Source organism: Macrotis lagotis, chromosome 6, assembly GCF_037893015.1.
Source record: "Macrotis lagotis isolate mMagLag1 chromosome 6, bilby.v1.9.chrom.fasta, whole genome shotgun sequence".
Classification (NCBI taxonomy): domain Eukaryota; kingdom Metazoa; phylum Chordata; class Mammalia; order Peramelemorphia; family Peramelidae; genus Macrotis; species Macrotis lagotis.
Window position 1 is genome coordinate 100,577,339 of NC_133663.1, and position 16,381 is coordinate 100,593,719.

The 16,381-nt window shown below is 34.4% G+C and overlaps 1 pseudogene; it reads left to right on the forward strand.

Annotated features, from left to right (window-relative positions):
• The first annotated feature begins 919 nt into the window (after window positions 1-919).
• LOC141492165 (transketolase pseudogene) overlaps window positions 920-16,381 on the forward strand; it is a 91,878-nt pseudogene continuing 76,416 nt past the window's right edge.

The following is a 16,381-nucleotide window of genomic DNA, read 5'->3' on the forward strand; positions in this document are numbered from 1 at the left end:
TATTAGTCATTTTTTGAATGAGGAATTAGGATTAAGGGAAGGAAATAAATGAGAAATAATTTTTATAAAGAGTTCATCAGATTCTGAAGGGGTGTGTATAAGAAAATGAAATTCTTATATGAGTAAGTTCACTCGAGCCTGTATGAGAACGTGTCCTTCCCCCCTGGAACATGTCCTATGTGATTTGACCGCATTCTTAGAGTTCCAGGAACTAGCCATTCCTTGGAACATAAACAGTACTGAAAAGAACTGGCTATTCTCACAGTACTGACCTTAGTTATGTTGTGTCTTGAGGCCCCATATGACATCTTCCTAACATCATAACACTTACTGACTTCCTACATTCATGATAAGAATTCTGGGATCCTTTCCAATTTAATTTGGCAACAAACCTTTGTTCTCCCCTAAGAAATATCCTAGGACTCCAATCATTCATTATGAAGATGAAGATGATGAAGATGAAGATGAAGTAGAAGGAGAAGCAGAAGAAAGGGAATCCCACCCATGGAGAAGACATTCTGCCTTTGACTCTCCCATTTGGGACTCGTGGCTGTTGAATGGAAATTATCCAGCCAAACCAATTAAGAGTTGGTGCTCCCCAAAATTGGTGATGTTTTCTTTATCTTTCTTTTCTACTTTTGTTATAGTGTTGATAATCCTTTGCTATATAGAATATTATTATAAGCAATCTATTCCTTGCACTATTAAAATACTTTCATTTTCAATTATGTGAGAGCGTCATTTACAGGAACGAATCTGAACCTCATTAAAATCACACATTAAATTGGTGAAACAAACAGCATTCGTTGTGTAAATGCCTCTAGTTAAGAAAAGTACAGAGACCCCTGTCCCTGTCGAAGTACCAGAATGGGAGGACCTCCCCCTTTTTCCTTCTTTAGCAAAGGTTTGGGCTCAAAACATGGGCTCATGTGAAGCTTGGGGAAGCCGTGTTAGGGTTGGAAAGCCTCCCCAACTTCCTGAGTGCTTAAGTAAAATTGCCATAGAAAAGGGAAAGGAGATGAATGGTATTTGCAGAAGGGGATGGGCTCTTTTAACAGCATATCTGAAGGTATGTCAAGCTTTGGATAAGAAAGTGGGAGATAAAGGAAAAGTTTCTCCCTTGAATGTGGAGCCTAATGCTCTGTCCCCCTCCCCCCCTCCTCTTCCCTCCTTGTATACCTCATTAGAACATTTTAAAGGAGAATAGTAGATATGGACCAAACCCCAGTAAGGGAGATCAGACAGAGGAACTATTGGTCCCTCATAAGATTAATTAATTATAAATTGGAAAAATGGATATACAACTGTTACTAAAGTTTGCTTCTTTGTTTTGTTTTGAAATTGGGGCGAGACCTCTTTGATGGATGGCAATCCTAGTATATTTAGAAATGGAATGTCTGTTAAAATTACAGGCTTGGGAGGAAAAGAAATTTAGGTAAAACAAGTTAAAATAATGATGAAGGTAGGTCAATTACTCAAAAAAGGAGTACTCAGTGATAATTGTTCCCTTTCTCTCAGAGTACATATTACTACATTTTAAGGGGGATGTCTCTCAATTTACCTGATGAGAAACTATTCTTGCAAAAGTACAAAGATGATTACAATCTGTAAAATTTTAAGTATACAATGGAATTAGGGACATTGAAAAATCTTGCCCAAGAATTTGTAAATAGAACTATGCCTATTTAGCTGCAAAAGTAAGGTTTTAAATGAATCATTGGATCTGGTCATGAACATTATGTGTTAAAATAAAAGAAGGAGAAAGGAGGGGTGAAAAAGTCTGAAATATGCTTAAATAGTATGTTAAGAGAAAATGAAAGTTGTGCAGTCTGAATACTGGATTTAAGGACCTGTAAAGAAAATAGTGAAAGGGGGTGCAAAGAAAAATAAGGAGGCATAGAGAAGGTTAGGTTATTTTTAATGTATGGAAGCTAATGCACATAGAATGAAGGTATGAGCAAGTTTGACTTTGTATAAATAAGATACTGGTTTTGGAAGTTTTGTAAATTGATTGTAAATGAATGTAAAGTAGGAAAGAACATAGAGAGCTATGAATCAACTAATAAGTTATGGAATTTCTTCTGGGATTGGCAACCCAGATTTGTACTAAATTGAGATGTGTTCTTAAAAGTGATTGGGGAAATTAAAAAAAAATAATATTAGACTGCTACCTGTGGGAGAGAACTCCTTTTGAACAATTGCTAGCTGCTTATTGGGCATTAGTAGAAACTGAAAAGCTCCCTTTAAATAATGAAGTTCTGAAAAGGCCCCAAATAACTATTGTGAGCTGGATAAATGGAGACTCTGATCTCTCATAAGATAGGACATGCACAGAAGTCCAGCATAATTAAATGGAAATGGTACATACAGAACAGAACTAAACTAAGAGAATCTGGTGTCTCTCCCCACCTGAGAAAGTATCTGAATCAACCTCAGTGCAGTCTCCACTGACCACTCCCCCTCAGAAGGCAGTTTCACCAGTCAAATGGAATCAAAGATATGATGCCTTGAGTCCCGAATAAAAGAAAAACACTTGGTTTACCAGATGGCTCTGCTAAATATTTAGGACAAATTAGGTATTGGAAGGCTGTAACAAATAATATTTTAGAAAGAGCAGGAAAGCAGTCAGTGGACAAAACTGATAGCTGTATGTCAAGTATTGAAACAAGAGAAGGGGAGACAATGTCATATTTTTTACAGACACCTGGGTAGTGGCAAATGGCCTAACTACTTAGATGACCATGTGACATGCAAAAAATTGGGATTTTTATGGGAAATGAGTTTGGGCTTATGAAAATGTAGAAAGAAAAATGCATTTTGGTCCAGTATACTACTGTGTCTGTGTTTCATGTAGATGCCCATGTGAAAGCTAATTTGGGTGGAACATGAATATAATGCCCAAGCTGATGAACTCTCAAAAGTAGAAGGACAATCCCTGCAAATGATGCCCCTGGAGAATAGGGGTGATTTGACGCTAGAAAAATGGATTCACATCACCACAGGCTATCTTGGCGCTTTTGCTCTTACAGGTGGGCATTGGCTAGAGGAATTAATATTCCCTTAGATATTTTTAAACAGATAACTCAGGAGTGCCCCCAATGCCAGCTCTTCAATCAGTGCTCCATACCTCGAACTTTAACTGGAAAATTGGCTAGAGGCACTTTGCCTGCCCAAATTTGGCAGATTGATTATATAGGCCCATTACCTCTAAATCAAGGGTGCCAATATGCTTGTATTTGTGTAGACACTTATTCAGGAATACTAATTTCTTGCCCATATAGACGGGCAACCCAAAAGAATACTTGTAGGATTTTAGATATCATCTCCTTATGCTATGGAACCCCTATACAAATTCAAAGTGACAATGGAACTCACTTCAAGGGAAAGGAAATTGATGCTTATTTTGAATGCAATAATATTGAATGGATATATCATATCCTTTACTATCCACAGGCCGCAGGCCTCATTGAATGGATGAATGGCCTGTTAAAAGAAAGATTAAAGAAATTGGGGGATAATAACTTAAAGAAATGGAAGGAAATTTTATTTGAAACTTTGACACAGTTAAATAATAGACCATTGGCTGATGGAGAAGGTACTCCATTGTCCAGAATGATGACTCCTAACTTACAAATAAGGAAAGCAATTCTATATTCCCACCATATAATGGTGGAGATTTCATGATAATGCTAGGAAACCTTGGAGGACCTCACTTGGGTCTGAAGGCTATGATTTATATGTAATACATGATGTGGAAGAAAAAATCTCAAGGCCAATTATTATGTAATACCGATATTGGGGTCAAACTACCTACTGGATATTATGGTCAGCTATTTTCTAGATCCAGCTTGGCCAATAAGGCACAGGTACATGTGTGTATGGGGAGGAGTAATAGATAATGATTATAGAGGAGAAATTAAAGTTCCCATGTGTATGAAACCTACTGCTGTAAGACTGGGGAGAGGATATGTCAGGTGGTTATATTACCATACCTCATTGAACAATGGACAGAAAAAAACCAATTCCCTGATAAGACTACTAGAGGGGATCAAGGATTTGGTAGCTCAGATGAAATGCAATGTTTACCTGAGAAGATAATCCCAGGAGCAAAAGTATGGATAAAAACAACACCCTACAGATGCTCCTAGGCCAGCTGAATTAATAGCCCAAGGGAATAATAATACAGCTATTATTTGTTATTCAGGAGATGACACTTGGCATCATGTTCCACTAACCCAAATCTTCATTTGGTATTAAGTGTTTTATAGGCTTCTGGTTTTATGTTGTAGTACAGACTTGGACTCTGGGTGCCCAGTTGAGATTCTCCGGGAACAAGATCCAATTGAAATGGTGGTCGTCTGTTGTTTTCTTCACAACAGGGAAATTACACCTGCCCTGCATTCAACTTTGTAACATTGCTAATTGGACTATCACTAATGCTACATTTTATCAAACTCCTTTGTCCTATATCCTGAAAGGGCCTTCTTAAAACTTAAGTTTTACTATCTCTTCCTTAGTTGACATTTCATGTTGTATTACTCCTCTTCCCTTTGCATCCCCAGCCTCACGGTGTAACAGATTAATTGAAAGTTGTCCATCAACAATGGAACAAGAACTAATTAAGAATTGTACACAGTGGAATATAGATAACTCTACTTATAAAATAAATGTTACTACTGAAAATAGATACCAGTATTTAGTCTGCTCTAATGCTTCCACTATAGTTAACAGAACTACATGGATCATGGATACAATATATATCATTGTTACCAGAGACTCCACCTAATCAGCATCCTCCTTCTGTAGTAGGAGTTCCTAAATCTTGTGTAGATGTATCTATTGCTCAACATAAAATTGTACTTTATTATAATGTGTCCTTCCCACCTTTATTGCCCTGTAATAGATTTAAAAGAGCTTGGTATGATACCCTACTTGGTGGAGTTGGAACAGGTTTGGGTATAGTAAATTCTATAGCTCTTGAGACCTTGGCCAGCAGACTGCACAGTGCTGGACAAGATGTATCTCAAACTTTAACAATTAATGCTAATTGGTTGCCCACAACAATCCTGCCACACCAACATACTTTAAAATACCAAGGCCAATTCTAACAAGTTTTTAATAATAGCATTTTAGCTAATATACAGATGGATACCCAGATAAGTTCCCTGTTTAAATGGACCAAATTTTCTTTACAAAATATGTACACTTTAATATAAAAAGAGAATGCTCAAAGGTTGTTACAAGAAGGAGATACCCATATTTGGTACAGTGTACTCCCTAGAATGGTTAAATATTGGAAACAACTAAACCTGAACAAACTCGATGTACTCCCCTTTGTTGTAGTGGGACTGTAGTATATTATCAAGCTCATATGTGGAAAATTATGTGTCAATTCCATGTGGTTTCTTTTGTGTTACATGATTATTTTGCTTTGCCACATGTATATAGCAACTATGTAGATCAAGACAATGTAACTCATACTTTACAGGACTGTACTTTTACTAACCAAGGTATTGTGTGTGGGATGATGACCCGGCAGATGGAGCCCGGCCTTCTCTCACACTCCCCTTACCTATGTGACTTAACTGTATATCCTCTCTCTAACTTTTCAATGTTATATGAAGTATCTTCCCAATACATTTGTTTAATCTCTAATAATAGTACTGATTTAGCCTCTGTCTCACAGAAATCCCCTTTTTCTGGATGTCTTGCTAACATCTCTTTCCTACATTGGCAGGGTGATGATTTTTGCTCTTACCCTGATACAGATGTTTTTAAGAATTTGCTCTGACAGGGAGATGTTTTTTACTTTTCCCCGATACAGATGTTATTAAGAATTTGACTTGGGTACCCAAATTGTTACCTTTTCACTTATACTTCTTTATACTAAATATTTTAACAGTTTAGCTATTCTTATATTATCATTAATGATTTTCTTCCTATTATTATGCATTTGTAATTGTTATAATCAGATTACTCCCATAGACCCATCCTCATATATTTCTCGTGACCTTAAGCCCAAATGTATAAGAAAATGAAATTCTTATTTCACTTGAGCCTGCATGAGAATGTGTCCTTCCCCCCTGGAACATGTCCTATGTCATCTGACCTCATTCGTAGAGTCCCAGGAACTAGCCATTCCTTGGAACATGAACAGTACTGAAAAGAACTGGCTATTCTCACAGTATTTAATTATGTTGGGTCTTGAGGCCCCATATGACATCTTCCTAATGTCATAACACTTACTGACTTCCTACGTTCATGATAAGAATTCTGGGATCCTTTTCAAATGATTTGGCAACAAACCTTTGTTCTCCCCTAAGAAATATCCTAAGAGTCCAATCATTCATTATGAAGATGAAGATGAAGATGAAGAAGGAGAAGAAGCAGAAGAAAGGGAATCCCACCCATGGAGAAGACATTCTGCCTTTGACTCTCCCATTTGGGACTCATGGCTATTGAATGGAAATTATCCAGCCAAACCGATTAAGAGTTGGTGCTACCCCAAATTGGTGATATTTTCTTTATCTTTCTCTTCTAATTTTGTTATAGTATTAATAATCCTTTCTCTTATATATATATATATATATTATTTGCTGTATAGAATAATATTGTAAGCAATCTATTCCTTGCATTATTAAAATACTTTCATTTTCAACTGTGTAAGAGTGTCATTTACAGGAACGATTCCAAACCTCATTAAAATCACAATACAGGGTGCTTTTACTTTTTCTTTTTTTTTTTCTTTCTCTGTTTGGGGATAGCTTTTTCCATAGCCAGTCTAATATGGTTGTCCTAGCTTTCTGAACTGCTGAGAGGAGCTGTTTCCATTAAGGTTGATCTTCTAACAATGTTGTTGTTAATGTATGCCTTGTTCTCTTGGTTCTGCTCACTCACTCAGCATCAGATCCTGTAGTCATTCCATGCTTTTATAGAGTTTGACCATTTATGATTTCTTATAGAATAGTAATATTCCATATTATTCATGTATCATAACTTGTTTAGCCATTCCCCTATTAATGGGCATCCCCTCAATTTCCAATTCTTGGCCACTGCAAAAAGAGAGAATTGTATTTCTAATGGAACAGTTGTAGTGAGGATACTTGGAAAGAGGATGTTGGACAGAGTGGTTATGATACGATAAAACATAAATCATTCATTCAACCCTTGAGAATTATACTTCTATCAGGACAGATGAAAGCAATATACTTTGACAGCAAATGTTGGTACAATAGAGGTTTAAGACAAGACATGAAAAAGATCATTATAAAGAGAGAAGAAGGCATTAGAGGATATGTATAACATCACATGATGAGGAAGAAAAGACCTATTATAGAAAAGGGGGAAAGGAATGATATGAGACACGAGTAAATCTTACTCTTTATAGATTTGGCTCAAAGAGGGAATAACTGACATACATTCCTAATTGGACTTCAAAGAATTTATGGTGGTTAAAAGTGAAGGGGAAAGTAAAGAAAGGTAATGAGAAAGAAAAAAAGTAAAAGAAGAAAATGAAATGAAAAGGAAAGGTCAATAGAAGAAAAGGCAGATTGAGTGATGCAGCAGTAAGAAGCAAAGAATTAGGGAAGAGGGATAAAAAGAAAAGAGAAATGTTAGGGATTGTTGTGTGTGTGTGATTCTTGTAAATTATCATGACCTGGTAACTTTGAGCATCAGAAATATGCTTTATTAAGTGCTGTGGGAGTGGAAGTGGATTGGGGTCTGGGAAGGATATTTAAGCACTTGTATTCTGGTGAATAAACGGAACACTTGGAGATCTTGATGGAGTACTTGTCTCCTTTGTCATCCTTGTCTCCTGACCATCCAATGTTTGCCTGGGGAAGATTAAAGGAGTCCAGAAGTGGGACTCAACATAAAAATCCAGGACAGGGGCTCAACATATGGCCTCCAACAGGGATTAAACATATGGTACATGTAAAGGGACAATAAAAGCAGAGTTATCTGAGTGAAGTCCAGTATAAAGACATAGTAGATACAAGCAAGATAACCAGGTGACATTCCAGAGCAGAGGATTCTGGAGAAAGCAACAGGTTGATTTGTTACTTAGGGGGCTGATTTTTAAACAAAGAGGATCCAGCAAAAGTGAGAAAACAATTATTTAACATTGAGGAATCAGCGGGAGGTAGAATCTCCAAGTCAGTGCCACAGGGGATGAAGCTTCGTGCTCAGCAGGAGTCAGTACCAGTACCATAAACAGGATGCAGAGGACCTGCTTGCTGTTCCTTTTGGCGTGGCTGCCACCCTGATTGTGCTATGCCAATTAATTGTAATCCAAATCCCTAAACCTACGGGGAATTTTTGAAACTGCTTTTCATTGTGGAAGACCCTGATACACCTTGATAAAAACTTTGACACAGACCCTGATGCCTACAAGGAATACAGCTAGTTTCACTTTTCAGCCTACAGCCAGCAGTGTCAAGACCTTTGCTGGGGCAATAGAAGACTGTGAATTGCTTCCTTCCTGTGTTGAGAGCAAAAGTGTCACATGCTGTTGGACATTTTGTTTTGGTGATGGCTAGTGTTCACAAGGGGTGGCAACTCCAGGTTGTACTGATGTTAACCCCTTAGATGATTTCAAATACTCTCTTTCATTCTCTGTAGGGGGGGGAGTGTAGAAGGGAAATCTTTCTTTTTGGAACTTTGAACTCAAACCTATGTCTCAAAAACCTTATTTTAGAAATCAAAGGACCCCATGCCTTTTTCCTGATTTGAGGAGGAAAGGGTGGTTGGGCAATGACTATGTTTTTCAATAGGTTATTCATTGGGAAGCTTTGTTTTAATTAGTTAAGAAAAAAGGGGAAGAAGAAGAATTTTTTTCTGGGACTGGGAAATTTGGATTTTGTCTTTCAAATGAAGTCTGTGCCTATGTCTTATATTTCTGTTGATCAATTTTGATTGGTTTTGTGTGTATGTGTGTATGTGAACATATATAGGGAATTTTACCTCTCTCTACTGGCCTAGAAAGGTGAGAGAATATTTCTATATTCTGAGATTTGGTGTCAGCCAGTGTATCCAACAAACCCATTCTGATAAATTTGAAATACAAAAGAGTTGCTTTCTGTGTTGAGAGTGTATTAGTGTCTAAACTCTGAAATAGTTAGATAAAGTTAAATGTTACTCCTTTGAGTTTGAATTTTGAATTTGATTGCTTTGAAAGGTTCTTTTGTTGTGAAAAAAACTTTGTAATCTTTGTAAATTGGGGATGAAATGTATTTCAAGGAATCTGGGAATATTTGGTTTTGTTAAATTCACATTTGTGTGCACTATTTTTGAACTTTTATTACAATTTATGTGGTATCATTATGTAATGATTTTGTTTTATAAACAAGAAGGGGGATATGTTAGGGACTGTTGTGTGTGGGATTACTATACATTATCATCACCTGGTGTCTTTGAGCATCAGAACCTTGTTTTACTAAGTACCATAGGAGTGGGAGTGGATTAGGGTCTAAGAAGTCTATTTAAGCACTTGCATTCTGGTGAATAAAGAGTACTTGGAGACCTTGGTGACCTCAGTGCCAAGGGAGAAGCTGCCTCTCCTTGTCTCCTGCCCCTCCAATGCTTACCTGGGAAAAGACTGAGGGAGTCAAGAAGTGGGACTCAACATAAGAGTCCAGAATTGGGACTCAACAGAGAAAGAAAAGTACAGAGGCAAGAGATATGGTAAAGGGAAATATAGAGTTAGTAATCTTAACTATGAATGTGAATCGGATGAACTCTCCTATCAACAGAAACAGACGGCAGAGTAGATTATAAAGCAGAATCCTACAATATATATTTTATAAGAAACACATTTGAAGTAGAGAGATACAAACTTGGTAAAGATAAAAGATTGGGGCAGAATATATTATACTTCCACTGATGTAAAAAACAACCTTAACAAAAAAACAGGGTAGTAATTCTAATCTCAGACAAGGTAAAAACAAAATAGATCTAATTAAAAGCGATAATGAAAGAGAAAAATAAAAATAAGCTTAAATAATAGCTATATTTTGAAATTTGTGTAATACTAGTTTATAATGTACACCAACCAGGAATTGTCTGAACAAAATATAGTATATAAATGTTATGGAGCATTATTGTTCAGTAAGAAATCATGAGTGACCTGCCTTCAGACAAAACATGGAAATATTCTTATGAATGGATGCTGAGTGAAGTGAGCAGAAGGAGGAGAACATTGTACACATTAATAGAATCTTTGTGAGAGGATCAATTATGATGGAACAACTTCTCTCAGCAGTTCAGTGATCAAGAACAATCCTGAGAGACCTATTAAGAAAAATATCCTCACTCATACAAGAAACTGAATTCTGAACACAAGAGCAAAGCATACCATGTTCACATTTTAAATTTTATTTTATATATTTTCTTTCGTTCACAGTTTTACTTCTTAGTTCTATTTCTTATTTAACAACATGACTAATAAGAAAACATGTTAAAAATAATTGTACATGGACAAACTATATTTCAAATTGTTTGTTCCCAAGGGGAGGGAGGAGGGAAAGGAGGGTGGTAGAAAAATGTGGAACTTAAAAGTTTGCAAAAAAATGAATGTTGAAAACTATCTTTGAAAATAAATTAATTAAATGTTATGAGAAAATATATTGGGAATGTGGATTAGCACCTTGTTTAAAGGAATAAAACCTTCTGATTCAAATTCAGCACTTTCAACTTGAATTTAGCATTGAATGAAATGTTTTCTCAGCCATTTCTGGGCAGAATGTGATAAAACATAACACTATATTGGTAAAAAATGTGAAACACGAGCACAAACACAAGCACAAAAAGTTGGAAAATGCAAGTAAAAAATCTACAGCAATGAGCTCAAAAACAAACATGAAAAAGTGGGAAAATCAAGTAAAAAAATCTATAGCCACTTTATGATGCTCCCAGTTTTTAGAACACAAATTTTTCAAAAAAAGGTGTATCTTATACATGAGGAAATATGGTAGTTACAAATTATTCTACAAACTGTTTAAATGAATTTGGAATTCAAATAACAGGGCGATAATGTTTGATTTTACCCATCTTCCCAACACCATTTTCACTTTCCATTTCCGTGCTATTAGCAAATTTAATGGGTATTTTAATTTACATTTCTCTCAACAAAAGGAATTCAGACTATTTTTTCATATGACTATGTATAATTTATAACACTTCAACTGAAAGCTGGGAAGGAAAGTAATGCTAAATCAGAAGGGAGATAAACTTCAGAGCCAGATTTTTCCTATATCAGTTGTCAGTTGGAGAATGACTCTTTGTTTTACCCAAAATTTTATTTAATTCTCTATACATTTAAGAAATAAAGTCTTTATAAGAGAAACTTGCTTCAATTCTTTTTCAGGTAGTATTATTTTCAGGGAATATTATTACTTCCCTCCAACGCATTTCTGTCCACTGAATCTATCATCTCTCTTTTCACCTTGTCCCTCCTCAAAGGTGTTTTATTTCTGGCTATCTTTTCCCTTAATCTTTTCTATTATCCCCTCCTCTCTCATTTCCTTTCTCTTCTCTTTTTCTAATTTCTACTTAATCAAGTCTTTGTGGTTCCGTCCTTTACTAAATTATATTGAGAGTAAGGTTCACTCTCTCCCCCTCATCTTCCATTTCACTTTCAGTGCAATCTTTTTTTCTTTTCCAATTTTATTTGGAACTCCAATTTTATTTCCCCCTGTATATTTCTCACTCACCTTTTAATTTTAATATTTTAGATAACATCCCACCATATTCAAATCAATCCAATGACCTCTATCTATTTCTGTCCCTATATCTACATACAGATAAATCCGTGTGTGTGTATACAAATATACATATACATATATATATATATATATATATATATATATATATATATATATATATATATATATATATATATCTGTACCTGTCCTAATAATGAAAAAGTTCTTATGAGTTACCAGGAAATTGCCATGAGTTATCATGTAGGAATGCAGACAGTTTAACATTATTAAGGTATTTTTGATTTCTCTCTCCTGTCTATGTTTTCATGTTTTTTTTTGAGTCTTGTACTTAAAAGTCAAATTTACTAATCTGCTCTGACTTTTCCATCAGAAAAATCTGAGGGACAGCTAAGTGGTATAGTGGATAGAGCACCAACCCTAGAATCAGAAGGACCTGACTTCAGATACTTAGTAAATGCCTAGCTATGTGACCTTGAGCAGGTCACATAATCCCATTGCCTTAAATCAATAAAATAATTTTTAAAAAAGAAAAATTTGAAAGTCCTGTATTCACATTGAATGTCCATTTTTTCCCTTGAAAAAATATGCTGTTTTCCTGATTCTTGGTTATAATCCAAACTCTTTTGCCTTCCAGAACATAAACTTTTAAGCCCTTTGAGGTAGAAGCTATTAAATATTGTATTATTGTAACTGTGACTCCAAACTAGTTCTTTCTAGCTGCTTGCAATATTTTATCCTTGATCTAAGAAATCTAAAATTTGGCTTTAATATTCCAGAGAGTTTTAATTTTAGAAGCTCTTTAAGGAGGTAATTCATGAACAGTTTAAATTTTCTACTTTGCCCTCTAGTTCTAAGATATCAGACCAAATTTCCATTTTTATTCATGACTTTCAGGTAGTCCAGTAATTTTTAAATTATCTCTCCTGTATCTACTTTCCTGATCACTTGTTTGCCCAATTTGCTGTACTTTTTGATTCATTTGGTTTTGTTTGATTTGCTTGATTTCTTGCAAATAGATTGACTTCAGTTTTCTAAATTCTAATATTTAAGAAATCATTTTCTTCAGTAAGCTTTTTTAAACCTCTTTTTCTAATTTTACAATTCTATTCTTTATGACTTTTCATATTTTTGCCATTTGATCTAGAATGTTTTTTAATTTTATTTTTATTTCAATTGATATTTCATTTTATTTTTCCAATTGCATCTTATAAAATTTTTTTCAACATTCATCCACATGGGGACAGCTAGGTAGCACAGCGAATAGAACACCAGACATGGAGTCAGGAGGACTGGAGTTCAAATCTGAATTCAGACACTTAAAAATTACCTAGCTGTATTGCCTTGGGCAAGTCATTTAACCCCATTGCCTTGCAAAAACCTAAAAAAAATTCATTCATCCACATGAATATGCATAATTTTTTTTTAGATTGTTTCAAGGCAATGGGGTTAAGTGGCTTGCTCAAGGCCACACAGCTAGGTAACATACGCATATTTTAAGGTACGTGATTTCCTTCTACCCTCCCTTCCCATACCCCCTCCACTCAGCAGTGAACAATTAGATGAGAAAACATAAATATTTATGTTTTACATGTTTATAGAATAGGTATTTCGCAATGATAAATTGGGATTAAGGGAAAAGAAAGACATCCATAAGAAAGGAAAAAATACATTAGATAAATTTTTTAAAAGTGAATGAATTGTTCATTCAGATTCTATAGGTTTTTTGTTTTGTTTTGTTTTGTTTTTCTTTCTCTGAATGTGGATAGTATTGTCCATAACAGATCTCCCTGGGTTGTCCTACATCTCTGAACTGCTGAGACTATATTGTTGTTAATATTGTCTTGGTTCTGCTCCCTTTGTTCATCATCAGTTTCTGTATTTATTCCATGGTTCTCTAGATTCTGGCCATTCATGGTTTCTTAAAAAACAATAATATTCCTTAACATTCATAAATGAGGCAGCTGGTGGTGCAGTAAATAGAGCCCTGGAGTCAGGAGGACTTGAGTTCAAATCCAGCCTCAGACACTTAATAATTACCTAGTTGTATGACCTTGGGCAAGTCACTTAACCCCATTGCCATGTGAAAAAAAAAATCCATTCATAAACCATTATTTGTTCAGCCATTTCCCAGTTGATGAGTATCTTCTCATTTTTCAATTATTTTTCATTACAAAAAGAGCTGCTGTGAATATTTTGGAACATGTGGGATCTTTCCCATTTTTGATATAGGCCTATTGGAATTGTTGGGTCAAAGTGTGCGATCAGTTTTATTGACCTTTGGGCATAGTTCCATATCGCTCTCCACAATGTCTGGATCAGTCCACAACTCCACCAACAATGCAATAATATCCCAGTTCTCTCACAACCTCTCCAATAGTGATAATTTTTCTTTTTTATCATCTTAATCAATCTGATAGGTGAGAAATTGGAACCTCATGATTGTTTTAATTCACATATCTCTAATCAGTAATGATTTGGAGTATTTTTTCATATTATTATATCTAACTTTAATATTTTCATTTGAAAATTGTTCATTTCCATTGATCTTTTATCATTTCATCAATTTATCAATTTATATTTTATCAATCTTTTATCAATAATTTATCAATTATCAATTACCTTAGAAATTTGATGCAATCTTCTGTATATTTAAAAATGAAACTTTATCAGAAACCCTAGCTGTGAAAGTTTTTTTCTCAGCTTTCTCCTTTCCTTCTAATTTTGGCAGCATTGGTTTTATTAAAGCAAAGAATTTTTAAGTTAATATAATCAAATTCATTCATTTGATAATTTATGATGTACTATATTTCTCCTTTGGTCATAAATTTCTCCCCATATATCTGACAGAAATATTTCTTGATCTGTTAATTGACCTATGGTGTTGCATTTCATGTCTAAATCCTTTTCTGATTATGACCATTATGACCTTATTTTGATAAAGGATGTGAGATGTGGATTTGTGCCTAATTTTTACCCTACTATTTTGGTTTTCCCAGCAATTTTTGTTTAATAGTGAGTTGCTATCATAGAACAAATATTACTGTAATCATTTACTATTGTTTCTTTTGAACCTATCCTAATGCACTGGTCCATTATTCTATTTCATAGTAACAGGGCATTTTAATGACTGCCACTTTATAGCATAGTTTTAGATCTGGCAGAGTCAGGTCACCTTTCTTCGCATTTTTTTCATAGTTACCTTGAAATTCTTGACCTTTTTTATGCTCCAGATGAATTTTTTTACAATTTTTCTAGCTTGGTAAAATACTTATAATAGTTTGATTGGTATGTCACTGAATAAGTAATTTAATTTGGGTAGAATTGCAATTTTTATTATATTATCTTTATCTAACCATATACCATTGACATTTTTCCAATTGTTTAGATCTGACTTTATTTCTGTGATAATTGCTTTGTAATTGTGTTCATACAATTTCTTACTTTATCCTGGGAGGTAAATTCCCAAATACTTAATGTTGTCCACAGTTACTTTAAATGGAATTTCTCTTGCTTGGGGGTTTCATTGTCATATATAGAAATACTGATTATTTAGATGGGTTTAGTTCATAACTGGTTACTCTGCTGAATTTGTTAAATGTTTCAATTAGTTTTTTTTAGATGGTTTTCTTGGGTTCTGTAAGTATACCATCATATCATTTGCAAAGAGTGGAAGCTTTACTTCCACACTGACAATTCTGATTCCTTCAATTTCTTTTCCTTCTCTTATTTCTAAAGCTATCTTTTCAAACACTCTATTTAATAATAATGATGATAATGAGCATCCTTGTTTCACCCCTGATCTTATTGGAAGAATTCCTACTTTATCCCCATTATATGGAATATGTATTGATTTTTTTAGATAGATAATGCTTATTATTTTACAGAAAATTCCATTTATTCCTATATGTTATAGTGTTTTAAATAATTTATGAAAAGCTCCTTCAACTTCAATTGATATTATCATATGATTTCTTTTTGTTTTGCTATTGATATATTCACTTATGTTGAGTATTTTCCTAATATTGAGACATCCTTATATACCTGTTATAAATCCTACTTGGTCATGTTGTATTATCCTTGTAATAAATCACTGAAACCTAAAATTTTATTTAAGTTTTTTACATCAATGTTCATGATGGAGATTAGTCTATAATTTTCTTTGTCTGTTTCTAGTCTTTCTGGTATCAGCACTATATTGGTGTCATCTAATATGTTTTTTGTGTACTATTGTCTTCAAATTTTTTTGTCTTCTTTACAAAGATATTGACTCATTTTTCATGATTATAATGTGTGACTCTCATTTCTCTGCTAAATTTTTTCCTCCAGCTCTCTTGATTTAATTTCAAAATCCTCCTTGATTTCTTCCATGGTCTGAGATCCATCCATATTTTTCTTGGAGGGTTGGTATAAGGAACTTTGAATTAATTTATTGCTGATTGTATGTTTGGATCTTCTTTTTCATTATAGTGTCTTTCTATGCTAATCCTTTTTTTCCTATTTTCTCATTTTCCCAGCCTAATATTTTAATTTTAACTCTTTTTTAAAGAATGGCTCTGCTTCTAGATGGAGAGTACATTTTCCCAGACTTGGGGATGAATATGCAAGTACATGGTACATCTGTGAGTACATCTGAATTTGTATTTACATAGATATAGATG